This window comes from Macrobrachium rosenbergii, chromosome 48 (assembly GCF_040412425.1).
Source record: "Macrobrachium rosenbergii isolate ZJJX-2024 chromosome 48, ASM4041242v1, whole genome shotgun sequence".
Taxonomy (NCBI): domain Eukaryota; kingdom Metazoa; phylum Arthropoda; class Malacostraca; order Decapoda; family Palaemonidae; genus Macrobrachium; species Macrobrachium rosenbergii.
The window spans coordinates 53,998,168-54,015,711 of NC_089788.1; the positions used below are offsets into that span (position 1 = coordinate 53,998,168).

General features: G+C 36.5%; 2 protein-coding genes across 2 annotated transcripts in view; one reads left to right on the plus strand and one right to left on the minus strand.

Moving 5' to 3' along the window:
• LOC136831403 (uncharacterized) overlaps positions 1 to 17,544 on the minus strand; it is a 475,267-nt gene that overhangs the window by 377,807 nt on the left and 79,916 nt on the right. The gene's annotated exons all lie outside the window — the stretch shown is intronic.
• The window catches only part of LOC136831405 (uncharacterized), a 139,217-nt gene that overhangs the window by 120,580 nt on the left and 1,093 nt on the right, over positions 1 to 17,544 (plus strand). The window lies entirely within an intron of this gene.

The following is a 17,544-nucleotide window of genomic DNA, read 5'->3' on the forward strand; positions in this document are numbered from 1 at the left end:
TGCCGAAGCGGAAAAAAAGTTTTTTTAAAAAAATCACAGCACGCTTAGTTTTTAAGATTAAGAGTTCATTTTTGGCTCCTTTTTTTTGTCATTGCCTGAAGTTTAGTATGCAACCATCAGAAATGAAAAAATATCATTATCATATATAAATATTGAAATATATGACAGCGCAAAAAAAATTTTTCAAATATAATTTTATACAAATCGCGCTGTGAGCGAAACGGTTAAAGCTAACAGGTTATTTTGTTTTTATTTGTATTGTACACTAAATTGCGATGATTTTGGTATATAACAAATTGTAAAACGATCAAAGCAACACAGAGAAAATATTTTCACAAAATGATGCATGAATTCGTAATGCACGTATGTAAAAAAATTTTTTTTTTCGAAAATTCACCATAAATCGAAATATTGTGCTAGAGACTTCCCGTTTGTTGAAAAGTGAAGCTAATTGATTGAATATTACTAAGACTGTAAGTGTTTTAGCTTACAATTGCAGTTTTCGACCATTTCGGTCGAGTTAAAGTTGACCGAAAGTCGAATTTTTTCTATTTATCGTGATTTATATGAAAATATTTCAAAACTGATAAAAGCTACAACCATGAGTTATTTTTTGTTGTATTGTACATGAAATTGCGCACATTTTTATATATAAAACTTTATGTAACGACTAATATAAAACGGTGCAAATATTACGACAACGTGACGAAAGAATTTCCGAGATGTTCGGCCGAGTTACCGCACGGACGTAAGGAAAATGTTTTTTTCAAAAATTCACCATAAATCAAAATATTGTTCTAGAGACTTCCAATTTATTGCAAATTGAAGGTAAATGATTGAATATTACTAGAATGTAAGAGTTTTAGCTTACAATTGCGTTTTTCGACCATTTTGGTCGAAAGTTAAAGTTGACCGAAGGTTGAAATTTTGGCAGTTATCGTGATTTATGTGAAAATATTTCAAAACTGATAAAAGCTACAACCATGAGCTATTTTCTGTTGTATTGTACATGAAATTGCGCACATTTTCATATATAAAAGTTTAAGTAACGACTAATGTAAAATGATGCAAACATTACGACAACGTGATTTAAAGAATTTCTGAGATGTTCGCCGAAGTTACACACATGAGACGTAAGGAAAAAGTTTTTTTTTTTTTTTCAGAAATTCACCATAAATCAAAATATTGTGCTAGAGACTTCCAGTTTGTTGCAAAATGAAGGTACATGATTGAATATTACTAGAATGTAAGAGTTTTAGCTTATAATTGCATTTTTACCATTTCGGTCAAGTTAAAGTTGACCGAAGGTTGAAATTTTGGCAGTTATCGTGATTTATATGAAAATATTTCAAAACTGATAAAAGCTACAACCATGAGTTATTTTCTGTTGTATTCTACATGAAATTGCGCACATTTCCATATATAAAACTTTATGTAACGACTAATATAAACGGTGCAAACATTACGACAAACGTGATGAAAGAATTTCTGGCGGACGTAAGGAAAAAGTTTTTTCAAAAATTCACCATAAATCGAAATATTGTGCTAGAGACTTCCAATTTGTTGCAAAATGAAGGTAAATGATTGAATATTACTAGAATGTAAGAGTTTTAGCTTACAGTTGCATTTTTACCATTTCGGTCAAGTCAAAGTTGACCAAGGTTGAAATTTTGGCAGTTATCGTGGTTTATATGAAAATATTTCCAAACTGATAAAAGCTACAACCATGGGTTGTTTTTTTGTTGTATTTTACATGAAATTGCGCACATTTTCATATATATAAAACTTTATGTAACGGCTAATATAAAACAGTGCAAAAATTACGACAAAATGACGAAAGAATTTCTGAAATTTTTGACTGAGTTACCGCGCGGGCGTAAGGAAAAAGTTTTTTTAAAAAATTCACCATAAATCGAAATATTGTGCTAGAGACTTCCAATTTGTTGCAAAATGAAGGTACATGATTGAATATTACTAGAATGTAAGAGTTTTAGCTTACAATTGCGTTTTTCGACCATTTTGGTCGAGTCAAAGTTGACCGAAGGTTGAAATTTTTTGTAGTTGACGTACGGTACGTCCACTTGACACCCAACAGACAATTTTAGTCGACGTATGATACGTCCAGTATAGTGCAGCAGATTGCTGTAAAAATCGTTCAGATAGTGAAACAAGCATGAAATTTGGCACAAACATTCCTAAGACTACGCTCTCTTAGAAAAGGGCGCTGGCCACCTGAAAATCCAAGATGGCGGCTATTTTTCAAAATGGCCGCCATCTATGTTGAGATTCACTGGTTTGGGAGCATCTATTGGATGGAATATGCCAGTTTTTTTTTTTTTTTTTTTACCTCGACTTTTAGGTTATAAAAATGTTCCATACCACACATTTTATTGAAAACCCTTACTAAATGAATTGTAACCAAGATGGCGTACAAAAATGGTTGCCATAAAAGTTTTTTTTCTATCCACAGCGCTAGCAGACATAGAGACCAACTGTTTTTATTTAATGGTATATTCATGTGATCAGACAGTTTAACTAATATGCTATTTTCAACTGAAATAGTAATGGTATGGTCACATACAACATTGTGTCTAAGACTGTAACCATAAAAAGAAAAGAAGAGAAATACGGACTAAACGCAACAATCTATGTATAGGTCTCTCAACCTACACCTTTGAAAAATTCGAGGATAAGAAGGTAGGCATAGCATGACACGTTGGATGCTCAAGCTAGATTATCTACTGAAGAGAGGGCAATATTTATCTAGACTTCACATTTGCAAGTGCACAGAGCTGTGCAGGGAAGACCCAGCTTGTAGCACTTGCACCTTTCCCGACAGCCTGCTTTGCATCCACATTTGGTAAGCTGTTGGCAACTCTTGGCTAAGGGCGAGTTGGTTGTCCAGAGGACTTGCCATGCTTCACCAGACTTTTGCCATCCCCACTCAGCAGGGTTCTCTGGCTGTGGCTGACACTGGGTGGCCTGCCCCACACACAACCAGCCTGGTACGCAGCACGCTTGGTGTGTTGGAGGAGAGCTCCCCTGGTTGGTGGAATGGCCTCATATGCCCTTTGTTTTCTGGCAAACATATCAAGTCTAACCTCATCCACAGTGCCAGCAGTGCTGGATCTTTCATACATAAGTATGACAAACCTCTCCAGGACCTTCAGGTCACTCTCTTCCACTCTGAGAGGGTAGTGACTCAGTTTGGAGAACACAGTGGAGGCCTCTGGAAAGATGTTCCATGTCTGCCAGGCGGTCTTCTTGCCCTTGCTCGGAAGGCTGACACTGTATCACAGCCTGTGAACGCATGGAAGAAGAGCATGCCATTCACCTTCTCCTGGCCCAGAGAGTTGCACAGGTCATGCACAGCAATCCAGCGCAGGCTCTGGCCTTGGCCAAATGCCACCCATAGCTTCTCTAGCCCTAGATTGTGGAGAGTGGAGAAAGCACTGACTGCAACGACAAGAACATCTGTGTCATTTGCTTTAACCGTGATGGTCTTGGCTCCATGTTCTGTGGCATATTTGGCATGGAGAAAGATGCGGGTGTCAGCTTCCTCATGAGAGCACTTTTCCAGTCCCTGAAGACTAGCCTCATGAGTGCTGAGGACAGCAGACCCTTTCGTGGCAATGACAACATTTGTGGCAGACATCTGGGCAACTTTGTCTGCCAGGAACTGGAACAACTCTGTCTTGTTGGCATCGTGTCTTAGGAAATTGCGCCAGTTGGATGGAATTGTGTTCTTGTCTGTCACCTTTGCGCTTCCTCCTTGACCACGTTGGAGCCTGGTCTCAGCTTTGAGGCTGGATGTATTGTATACATCAAATACAAGATGTGATGATGTGTACTTGCTGCTATAGGATTGTATCACAGGCAAGAAGTCGCAAAGTGCATAGCCCTCAAAGGTCTTTCCTTTCTTTTGTGGCAAGGCATGGACCAAAGCTGATCCATCTACAATGAGGACATCAGTCTTTGGTTCTTTGTCTTCTAGTGTAACATGACTCTCCAGGACCGAGGTCAGCTGAGACTTCTGACATGTGTACAGCCTACCACCCTCACTAAGGGAAGCTGGGAATGTTTGATTCTCGTGCTGGAAGAATTCCTGCAGATCACATTCACGGCTCTGACAGGATATAAATAGCTTTGAGAAAAGCTGGCAATCCTCCTTCAGAAGTTTCTGCTTTGACTGTTCTACAGGAGCAGCTTCTGCCTGAAGAAGTCAGTTCTGTTCTTCTTTATTGGCTCATAGAAGGAGACTGCATTGTTTGCCAAAGAGTCTGAAAACTTCTGAAATTTAGTGCGGCCTCTGTCAAGGTGTGTCTGTAGAAGTTCTGCTGAGCTGGGGTGGGCAATGTCTTTGTTGTCAATGGAATACAGATCCTGGCTCTCTTCCTGAAAAGGACTTCCCAAGTGTTGCAAAGCCAATGACAGCTTGCTGACTCTCTCCAAGAATGTCTTCTGCGCATGAGGTGTTTGTTCATGGTGTGTTGTCTGCTCATTAGACTCCTTACTTTGAACCTCTGTTTCGTATGCAGACACCAAGCGGATGATCTCTGGGCCAGCCACCATCCATCTTCTGAGTGCTGACGGATCTTCAGTCAGCCCAATGGCTCCGCTATCAGCCTTTATAAAGGCATTGGTCTGCTCATGAGCTTGGTCAAGAGCCATTGCTGAGAACTGGCGACTGGTCTTGTGCACAACAAAGTTGCCAGCCTTGAACTCCTTGTGCAACTCTGGGTGTGAACTCTCTAGGTAAGCATGTCCCTGAGGTGAATAGGCAGCCAACGAGCATAGTTTGTATTATTGTTGGAAAAGAAGTAGGTATCAGCACACATTCCTGTATGGGATTCAACTAGGTTCGGTCTCCCTACACCTAGCCCGATCATTCATCCAGTGCCATTTAAGTCCCGTGTGATCTGTACACCATCCGGGTAAGTACATGAACCATCATGTACAGCCCCCATACCCTTGGCTCGGCTCTCCCTACTGGCACATCCTGTCTATTCAGGTGCGGCTATCTAACTATAGCTGGTCTGGGCTTGTTAGAAAGCATTTGGGACACTAAACTAAACTATACTACAACTACTAGTCTAAGACTACAGGATTAGTAAAGCTGGATTAGCTGGCACTGAACCCCATGCTGAGTTACACAGCAGTGATGTCACCAGTGTGCCCTGGTTGTGTGCAGACATACACTCTTTTACATTTATTAATTTTCCTTCAAAATTGATGAGTTATTCGAAAGAGATGGCCTCATTAGGATCTAAAACCACAGAAACCAAGATCCATGCTTAAAACGATAATTGTTGAACGGGCATTATTTCTCATTATAATTATTGTTTCTACCTTTTCTTGGCAGCCATATAGCCCCCATATTTAAAGGTAAACTGTACTGGGAAGCTACAGAAACATAATATTCACAAGAAATAGTATGGAAGAGCTTTACCATATTGCTAGAAGCAAATACATGCCATTCTAGTGAAAAATTAGCCAAAATCTGTCGATACTGGCCGCCATCTTGGAATTTGGCCATATTAAATTTTTTTGCGTGGCCAGCGCCCTTTCTGATAGAGGGAACTTTAAAGAGCACTTGTGCAAAATTTCATGCTTGTTTCACTATCTGAACGATTCTTATGAAATATGCAATTATCTGCTGCACTAGTAGGCGTTTAAGGGTTAAAGTCATGTTGATTAGGCTATTTTGCTATTTTGCAAGTCAGTTTGAAATTGCTTAAATAAATTAGTTTTTTTGTTATTGTTGGCTACAGGAATGTAATGAGTAGAGAACAGTTAGATCTTAAAAGAATATTTCTATTAAGATAGACATCATGTCTAAACATTGAGGCACTTGTGATTGTAGCAGTGAAGTGTTCAGATGAGGGTAATCTTAATCAGATGAGGAACTGTAGCATCAAAACAAACCTCAATATTTTCTTTTTTTTCTTTATTCATATTCTGTGTTAACGTTTCAGACAACTGTCCATCTTCAGGTTCTGTAAAAATTAAAAACCAACACATTTACACCCAAAAAACATAAAATGATTACAATCAACACACAAACAAATGTCAAAAAATGAATCTGAATTAAAATGCTTTCGTGCTGAAAGCTGAGTTATGTACATTTAAGTTTGGTTTTAGTTTCTCTATATAAACAGTTTCTAACAGTCTTAGCTCGGTCTTAAACCAAATACTAAAATCCTAAATGTTCCCATATGGGGAACTGAGGTGAAATAGCTTGCCTAGAGGTAAAAGGGTCCTTGAACTTATGCTTCGTGTTCAAAAGTTTCGGTAGACAACAACTTTGTTGAATCATTGAACACAGTTCACTAGAATCATTGAACACAGTTCACTAGTCAATGACTCCTTTGACTTGAACAGTTTGCCAATTTTAAACTTATTAAAAAACACCATTTGAATATTTACATCTTTAAAGTATGTTTTAGTTGTCTGTTCATTTTTCTTTCTGTTAAATCATTGATGTTATTTGATATGTAAGGAAATCTGAAATATAATACTTGGTCTTTTGTTTCTTTTACCCCATTGCGGTGTATGATGTTATTGAGTAGATTCATTAATCTTCTGTAAAATAGCCTATCTGTGTAACCATTGTTGCAGAAGAATATCTTCAAAAACGTTACTTCCTTGTGAAAAAGGAAGTAATTAGAGGACAACCTGTAGGCTCTGAAAAGTAGAGTGCTGATATTGTTTAATTTGTATCTTACTAAACAAGCTGAGAGAAAGTGGGTTTTCTGTAGTTTTCCATTTCTATGTTACAATCAGTTTTAGTAAATTTAATACAGGCAGTCCCTGATTTATGACTGGGGTGCCGTTCTTACGCCACATCGTAAACTGAAAATCATTGTAAACTGAAAAATCGTAAAAAATCCAAAGAAAACCTTACTTTTAATGCTTTTGGTGCATTGAAAACAATGTAAACTGCATTTTTATTGAGTTTTTCATAAAAAAAAACCTCCAAATTTTTATTATTCTGCTGTTTTGGAGCCATATTTCTTCCGTTGGATCGGTATCGTAAGCCTCGTAACCCAGGAACATGCGTCGTAAACTGGGAAATAATTTCTGATGAATATATTTGAAAAGCGTCGTAAGCTGGACCCGGGGACTGCCTGTACTATTGACATTTTGAATTTAAATAGGTGAAGAATTTTATGGTGTCTTGACATTTTAAATTTAAATAGGTGAACAATTTTATGGTGTCACATTTTTATTTCAAAATAATGAAGGTGTCATGGACATACCTTTAATGTAAGAAGGGTTTAAAACTAAAAGAAGAGTTATCTCACCACCCAATCTCATGAAAACACAAGAAAACATTGGCCAAAGTAGGTAATATCAGATTACCAATTGCTAATCCATCTTGTTTTCTATAATACTCCTTATTAAAAATAAAAAAATGAATCACAGACAATGATATGCAACAGGTCAATAAATTTAGATTTATTTAGTCCCATGAAGTTGTTGTCTCCACTGTACATTTCATTTGCCACTATTTCTGTAACCTCTTTTGTTGGAACATTTGTATATAGCCTCTCGATGTCAAGACTCGCCATATAGTAATTTTTCTCAAGTTTATAACTTTTCTTAACATCAAAAAAGCTTAAGGACTTGTCTAAGGTGTATTCATTCTTGACCCATTCCTTTATAAATTTTGCTACGTTGAAAATTGGTGCATTGATGGATAATAGCACTTGTCTTAAGGGAATATTTTCTTTGTGGATTTTTGGTAAACCTTATAGGATACCAGGATTACAACTAGAGGCATATAAACATTTATGCTCTTCGTCTGTTACTGTATATGCTTTCCTTTTTGTAGGTAGTTCAATAAACGGTTTACTGTATCCTCTAAGAGAAGAGTGTTTTTATATGGATCCTCTAAATAATCACTTCTCTTCATAATGATGACAACTTTCCCTTTATCTGGTCCAGAAAAAATTTATTCATTGTTTTTGCTGAAATTCCTGTGTTTTCACATTATTTTGATCAAACAGTGACACATTAATTTCTTTCTTGTATGCATCAGTTACCATAAAAAAACAAATCTTTTATGTCGTTAAACACTGCTTTTTTTTTAGTACAGATATCGTTGCTTAATATATCTATCTTATTTGTAAATACAGTGGGCAGTGGGTCCCCAGTAATCTCGGGGGTAGGGATCACAACCACCTATGTTAAGCAAAAATCCGCGATAAGTTGGAACACCCCTCTAAAAATGTTTGTAACTGCCTGCTTTAATAGTTCAAACATCAAAGACCCCCCCCCTAAAAATGCTTATAACTGCCTCTTTTAGTAGTTCAAACACCAAATACAGTAAACCCCCGTCAGATTCGCCTGGGATGCATACTGCACCCCCAGGAATAGCTAAAATCATGAATACTTAAAACCCCTTTTAAAAACACTTAGAACTGCCTATTTTGATGGTTTAAACACAAGAAAAACCCTCTAAAAATGCTTATACCTGAGTATTTTAATAGTTTTATCACAAAAAGTGCATTTAGTCGCGAAAATGATATGAAAATACAGTAATTAGTGAATATTTCTCAGTGAAAAATACGGCAAACGGGCGAATTTTCCACGAATGGATATATACGTTCCACAGAGAAATCTGCGAGTAGGTGACACCGTGAATACGGGGGGTTTACTGTATACTTTAAACTATCACCCTAAAACCCTGTACAGTAACATAATTTCAAAGTCATCTTAAAAATTACCCTTAAAAATATATGGCTCACAGCTATGTGTGAAGTTACCCCTAAGAGAGAGAGAGAGAAACTGAGAAAGGAGAAAGAGAGAGAGAACAAAAATACATTGCACATTGAAAATATATAATACACTAGTGACAGTACGTACACAAAGGTAGATAAAAGTTAATTTACAAAACTAGGTTATAAGACTATACAGTATTGGTAAACATTAAACTAAAATCAATCATAAAATAAAAGAGGGAACACTTTCTCACAAAGCATCAGAGTTACAAGCCAGTCAGCAACTAGCAAAGCTGGTATCTGGCTGTGTGATTGGTTGCTACTATCTCTTCCAACCAGTAGTGTATCGTGCTACAAGCCAATCAGCTTCAAGGTAACATACCCTCCTGTGTGATTCCTACTTCCAGCCCTGTCTATCTGTCTATCTATCTATCCATCTATCCATCCATCTCTCACATTCTACTAAAATCATTTAGGTAAAGAGAGAGTTATGTTTACATCGGTTAAAAAATTCATATCTTTTTGTCAACCACTCTCCCTTTCTATCTATCTATGTATCTGACTATCTATCACTCACATTTTACATATCCTTTTGCATAGAGAGAGAGAGAGAGAGAGATTTTGCCCAGGTGCTTAACCCCTTCATGGTCAGTATGTCAAGATGATACCTAATTTATTATATTTTCCGTAATGAATCGATATTTTGCTATGGTTACATTAATATTAATATTTGGAAATTAGTAAATCATTTATTTATCATACAAAACAAATAAACATACATGTTACATATGCATAAAAATTCTCTTTCTTATCTCAAAGAGAGAGAGAGAGAGAGAGAGAAAGTACAAGTCATACACTAGTGACGGTACATACCAAAGCATCGAGCTAGAAGCTTTGTGAATGACTACTTCCAACTCCTTCAAGCAATAGCGTGTTGTCATGGAGAGAGAAAGAGAGAGAGACGGGGGGGTGTTTAACATCATTTTTTTATACAGTACATATTATGGTGATAATAAATCAATATTGAGGGATTTTACCTTTAACATTTAATTGATATTTTGCTGTATTTACATTAATGTTATTTGAAAATTGATAAATTTTTTTTTATAAAAAATGTATTTAGTCATGAAAATAAAATTAAAATACAGTACGTAATTAGTAAATATTGCTCTGTGAAAAAATCAGTGAATTATTGAATTTTCCGTGATATATTTGGAGATAGGTTCCACAGAAAAACCTGTAATTAACTGAAGGCGTGATTGCTGATCTGTGATCTAATGGGGACCCACTGTACTTCTAAACATACTTTTATTTTAAATATGATCAGGTTTTGGTTTGAAACAATGTGCAAGCCTAAAAGATGCTAAGTGTTTCTCTCTTTTTGTTAGGAGATATTCAGAAAAGTTATGAACAACTTTATTAACACTACATGGTAGTGGTTTATAAAAACCACGCTGTTTGAATAGTCTCTTAGTTTCTTAGTGTGGGCGAGACAAACTTTGTTTTTAAATATTTCACAATCCTTTTGAATGTAGTGTAAGACATGATTAAAATCTAAAAACTATACAGGCAGTCCCGGTTATCAGCGATCCAGTTTTATGGCGCCGATACCCGGTTATTGGCTCTGATCCCTGGTTATTTGCGTTGATCCCCACTTATCGGCGGCGCTGACCCCATCACCAATTTTCGATTATCGTCGATTTTCTGTTATCGTCACGCTGTTGGGAATGGAACCCCCGCCGATAACTGGGGACTGCCTGTATTTGTCTTTTAATAACATCATAAATGTTTTCAGTCTTTGTAGAATCTCCTTTGCTTTAGTTGTCACCTGTATAGTTTGAATTGGACAAATTTTGGAATACACCCATACTGGAGGCATCTCTTGAGAAAAAATATCCAGTTTATTTTTCTCCCACTTTGTAAACTCCTTACTCCACGTAGGACCTCTTGCCTATATCGGCGATTGATTATAGTTGTGAAATGTTCAGATGAGGGAAATCTTAATTGGGTGAGCAACTATAGTGTTAAACAAACCTCAACATTCTCTTCTCTCCTTTATTCACCGTCTATGCTAATAACATTTCTGGACAACTGTCCACCTTCAGGTTCTGTAAAAATTAAAAACCAATACATTTCTACCCAAAAGACAAAAAAATTGAAGTGATTGCAATCAACACAGACAAATGTCAAAAAATGAATCTAAGTTAAAATATTTTCCTGTTGAATGCAGAGTTATGTACATTCAAGTTCGGTTTTAGTTTCTCTATGAAGGTTTTAAGCAGTCTTAGCTCGATTTCAAAACAAGCTTAACATAAAATACTAAAATCCAAAAGTGTTAATTTAAATTTGTGGATTTTAGTATTTTATGTAAAGCTCTGTTTGAAACCAAGTTAAGATCTTTTATATAGCAGAATGGGCCAAGAATGAACACACCTTAGACAATTCCTATACTGTTTTTGATGCTCTGAAAAGTTTTAAACTTGAGAAAAATTACTATATGGTAAGCCTCAACATTGAGAATGTATGTACAAATGTTCCAACAAAAGAGGTTACAGAAATAGTGGGAAACAAAATATGCAGTGGAGAGAATTTCAGGGAACTAAAAATAAATCTAAGTTTACTGATCTGTTGAATCTCATTGTTTATGATTCATTTTTTATTTTTAATAAACAATGGGTAATCCAATATCATCTACTTTGGCCAATGTTTTCTTGTGCTTTCATTAGACTGAATGGTTAGATAACTGTCCTGAGCTTTAAACCCATCTTATGTCGAAGTTATATCCATGACATCTTCATTATTTTGAAATAATGTGACGCTATAAAATTCTTTAACTCTTTAAATTCAAAACATGCCAGTATGAAATGTACTAAGGAGGAGGAAAATAATGAAAGGATGCTGTTTTTAGATCTCTTGACAACAAAGACTGATTGCAATGTAGAAATGGAAGTCTACAGAAAACCCATTTCTCTTGACTGTTTAAATTTTCTAAGAGAATGTACGCAGTATAAGATACAAATTAAACAATATCAGCACTCTGCTTTTCCAAGCCTACAGGCTGTCCTCTAATTACTAACTTTTTCACAAGGAAGTAACATTTTTGAAGACATTCTTCAACAGCAATGGTTACCCGGATAGGCTATTATACAGAAGATTAAAGAACCTTCTCAATAACATCATCAACTGTAATGGGGTAAAAGAGAAAAGACCAAGCATTATATTTCAGATTTACTCATGTATCTAATAAAATTAGTGGTTTAATATAAAGAAAACTAGAACAGATGACTAAAACATACTTAAAGATAAAGATTTAAGTGCTGTTTTTTAATAATTTTAAAACTCAATCTGTTCAAGTCAAAAGGAATTTGTTCCCAGGTTTGAGTCCAAGAGTCTCATATATTTTTTGGGACTAATGGAGTGGAACTTTAAACTTTTGCTAAAATTTATTGGACCTGATAAATGGGAAAGGATATTATAGCTGGGATTGAGCTTATATCCGAAGCTAAATACAGTAAACCCACTGTATTTGCGTTCTCACGATTCGCGGACTCACGTAAATGCGGATTTCTCTGTGGAAGGTATCTACCCATCATTCATTCGCGGAAAATTCGCCCATTCGTGAACATTGTAAGCTGGACCCGTCATAACCCGGGGACTGCCTGTAATATAGAATTTTAATAACAATAAATTTTGAAACAATAGAAGATATATATTATAATAGAAAATTTAATATGGAAGAGTTGGAATTTGCTCTCTTGAACAGCAATAAATCTGCCCCAGGAGATGACAATTTTTGTTTTGAAATTATCTTCCACTTAGCACCTTTGGTAAAGCCATACTTATTACAATTTTATAATCACTTATGGCTTCAAATTTATTTCTTGATGAATGGCGATAGCTATAGTTATTCCTATCCCCAAGCCTAGAATGGATCCCAGTAATGTAAATAATTACAGACAAATTTCTTTAACAAGTTGTTTATGCAAATTACTTGAGAAAATGGTAAATGCTTAACTGACATGGCACATTCAAGAAAATAAAATTTTGACTCTCATTCAATTCAGGTCACAGTGTAACAGATCTACATTGGATTCTCTATCCAACTTAGAAGACCATGTATGAAGAGGATTTGAATGAAAATAAATTACTGTAGCCATCTTTTTTGACAATGAAAAAGGCATATGATACTAAATGGAGATATGCAATATAAAAAATGTTACATAAAAACAACATTCGTGGACATTTACCCAGGTTCATCCAAAACTTTCTGACAAATTGCACTTTTCAAGTGAGAATTGATGATGTATTGTCACGTACATTTCCTCTTGAAAATGGTGTTTCACAAGGAAGCGTCCTTAGTGGCACATTGTTTACTCTAGCAATAAATGATATCAGTAATAATCTACCTGTTGGAATAAAAAGTAACCTCTATATGGATGATTTTGCAATATATTATTTAGCATCTTGCATAAAACATGTAGAGTGAATCATTCATAAAACTATACTGTAATAAAAATAGATGAATGTACCTCATCTGTAGGCTTTAAATTGTCCATACTTAAGACTCAAGCAGTTGTATTTTATAAAAATAAAAAGTGGAAGAAAGGTAAAAAAATAGATTTAAAAATGAGAAATCATTCCATACCAATTGGCCAGACAGCAAAATTTTTGGGATAAGTATTTGAGATACTCACCTAAATTGGGAAGCTCACATAACATACATAAAATCAAAATAAAAAAAAAAGATCATTAACTCTAATTAAAAAACCATCAAACACCACGAGGGGGTGCCGATAGACATACCCTTACTGTACTGTATAAAGCAACAGTGCTGTCTATCATTGACTATGGAAGCGAAATATATGGCTCAGCATCAGATGCAACGCTGAAAACATTAGACCCAGTTCGTAACGAGGGCCTTGAATATGTTCAGGAGTCTTTAGATCATTACCAACCTCATCTTTACAAGATGAATGTGGTGAACTACCACTCTCTCTCCATTGAGAGTTTGTAACAGTGAAGAGTGCCTTGAGAATTCAAACAAGTGATTCCCCAACCAAAAAATTATCTGAATTAAGAGATGTATTTATAAACAATCACTTGCCACCTTTCCCTCTTAGAGTTAGAAGACTGTTTGAGTCGTTGAATATAAATGTGCAGTTGCCTTCAGCAGTAAAATTACCTCCTCCTTGGACTATGAATAAAATAAGAATTTGCACAAAAAGTCTCATATACCCCAGAACACCATAGACAACATACAATAGAGCATATAAGCCAAAAAGGTCCACTTTCCGCAATATACACAGACTGATCTAAATCAGAGTAAGGAGTGGGATATGCTGTGGTATCCCAAGACAAAATTTATCAGTTCTCTCTACCTGATAATGCCTTGGTTTTTACAGCTGAGTTATGCGCAATAGCATCAGCCATAAAAATAATTAAAGAAAACTCATGTAATAATTTTGTAATTTTTAGCAACCCCAGAAGCACCATCGAAGCCATTCAGAGCTACAAACCAAAAAATAACATTGTACGACAAAGTTATTGTAGTACTTCATAAGTTATATAATAATGGGAAAAATAGAGAAATATGTTGGATCCCTGCCCATGTAGGGATTAAGGGAAATGAAGAGGCTGATAAAGCAGCTAAAGAAACAGCCCATATGACACGATCTAGTGTAAATATCTGGGTTAACGATTATATAACACATTATAAAAATAGGCATTGTAAACAAATGGCAAAATAAATGGAATGAAGAACCTGAAGATAATAAGTTGAAGCAAATAAAACCTGGAACTTAAAGAATGGAGTTCGTCATACCAAGGCGAGAGACATGCGCAAGTAACTCTAACACGTCTCCGAATAGGCCACACATAGATGGACACTTAATGAGCAGTCCATATGAACCAGGTCCTGAATGCTCAGAATGCAAACTGATAATAACAGTTAAACATGTGTTATGGGAATGCCCAAAATATAACCAACTTTGGTTACCAACTTTTTAAATGGATCGATTGGTGAAGTTTTATCATTCTGCAACATTTTCAATTGACTCAGTGTTAATATTCATGAGGAAATGTAAATTAATTGATAAAGTATAAAAAGTAATTTATGAAAATACAAAATCCCACTTGCAGCTAACATAAAAAAATCTAAATTTAGGAAATCTTAAGTTATTCAGAATTTTATTATTACTCAGTTTTATATATATTTATAATTGTACAGACAAAACTTGAGTAAAATGTATTTAATGTGTGCTTGTGTTTTAGTATGTAAGCATATGACTTTTTGCATATTTAAAAATTTCATTATTCATTCATCATTTAGTCGTCCTAGTGCATCCCGAGAAGAACCCTAAAAGAGTTCAGAGGTCTGGTTAAACAAATCATTCTTAACTAACTAACTAACCTAGTGCATAGCCTGTGGCTTAGACCTGTTACTCCATTTCATGTTAATCCTTCTGGCCAGTCCTATGGGAGCTGTTAATCAGCTTAATGGCGTGGTTAAACTATTGTAATAATAATAATAATCTTCCATTGGCAGAGGAATAGTGTGCAAGCCGTCAGGAGCTGGACTGGCGTGCATGCAGGTGATCTGCATGGCTGAGTATCTTGTCTATAATCCAGCACTGTTTGGATTAATAGGTGCATTTCCTACCTTCTCTCAAGCAAGGAGAGAGAAGGACTGACTATGGGCAAGCCAGTTAGTTATTTTTAGCTACATAGTCTTCAACATTGTGGGTTTGTACACAACTGTATCTTTTAGTGGCATACCCTTCCTCTCTCTAGCTAAAGGGGAAAGGAATGATATTAGACATGTATTGATAGATAACTTAGTTTCTTGTCTGAACAGATATATCAGTCAACTGATCTGGAGACTAAGTTCTAAAAACTTACTTTCAGTCAAGGAGGTGTCTGGAGCCCTATCCTTGGTCCTTGTGCTGTTACGTTACTCCTGTGAGGAGTGGGAGATGTAGGCAGTAATTGCTGCTTACAATCCTCAGTGTGGTAACAATGACACCACGATACTAACATGGTCTCCAAAGGTCCTAGTGTCCTTACATGTCAGATCTGCGACAGTGGTAGTACTCGGACAGACAGAAGTACTTTCGGTACAGTGGCCAACAAGGGATGAAAAGTGAGATGGCACTTTTTCGAAGAAATCAAGGGATAGGACGGTTGATCTTGACTTTCGGTTCTCGTTCAACCTCAAAAGAAGATTGATCATACTCTTTCTTCTCTTGATTTCGTGTTGTTGGCTCTGTTCTGATCTGCTTATTCTACATATTTGAAGGTGATCAGTTAGATTGATCATTTTCCTTCGATGGTCCTGTGGCACCAAAGACAGTATGACTCCTCTGTTATCCCCATAATCTAGTCCTTCAACCCAAAGCTAACAACTGGTTCATTAGCTTTGAGCTGCCCAAGAAATGATGGCAAAGGGATCCTTTCTTTAGCTAGAAACTGTTCAGCCGAGCTTACCACAAACTTCCTACTGGACATCAGTACGCTTTCGGTAAGATCTATAGAAGGCAAAACTATCCATATGTCTGCCCACATTCAGCAAGGATATGTAGTTCAAGTACTGGGATAGAATGTATTTGTGAAATTCACATGCATATCCTCTTATCTTGGAGTGTTGACCATAGGCAAAGGGATCATTTCTTTGCCTAGGGGAATGACCTTGAGAACATACCCTGCAATATCCTGGTGGTCATCAGTACATTTGAGACGTCTCTAGGGGCCACAGTCATCCATCGATCTGTGGCATTCAGGAAGAACCCTTCGATCTGGTACTAGGATAGACTGTAATTGTACAGTTCACATTCTTATCCTTTACCTCGGCTATTGCCCTTGGGTCCTTGGACTCTTTTCTTTCTTTGGATCCTTGGTGGGTGCTCAATAAGTCATGTAGTTTACCCAGCTCTTAAGGACAGGTTGCATTTCACCTAAGGTGTGTGCTACAGGAAGGTGTGGCGGGACTGGCTACCTACCTTCCTCCTGTTTTCCGTCCTCTTCCAGTGGACAGAGGAAGAGTGTGCAAGCTGACATGAGCTGGACTGGCATGCATGAAGGTGATCTGCATGACTTGAGTATCCTGTCTGTAATCCATTTTTGTTTGGATTAATAGATGCATTTCCTATCTTCTCTCTAGCAAGGAGAGAGGACTGATTATGGGCAAGCCAGTTGGTTGTTTTTAGCCACATAGTCTTTGACGTTGTGGGTTCGTCCATGTCTTTCGAATCAAGGTTTTTCATACTTTTCTTTGATTTGAAGTGGCCAGAAGTCTGGCCGTTGAACATCCCACATGTTCCACAGATCGGAGGTATGGTATCATTCCTTTGCTCTTTCATGACCAGGAAGAGAATACCAAGTGAGCCGAACTACCAGTCAGTTCAGAGAATTACTTGGAATCCTCTCTCCAATTGTAAGTCTCCATATGTAAAGACTGGTGGTATGTATTCGTGTAGGAACAAATGACAAATTTTTATTATTTTTGTAATTTTCCTAACATACGAACCTGAGGTCTTTACATAAAAGGCCCACCTCTTACCACCTTTCATTCTTTTACCTGGGTCAAAAGGTAAACCAAGAGATTGAATGCATACTGGTTGGGTGGGCAGCACTTCCACCCTACCATAGGTTACGGTTACCATAACCACCTTGCAAAAGTTTAATGGCCGGACTTTCAACTCTGCAAATGCTATCGATATGTGAAGACCTCAGGTTTGTATGGTATGAAAAATACAAATTAATTAAAAATTTGTCATTTTACAATAGCCTAATCTCTAGTAGCTTACTACAGTGTGTTTTGGATGGT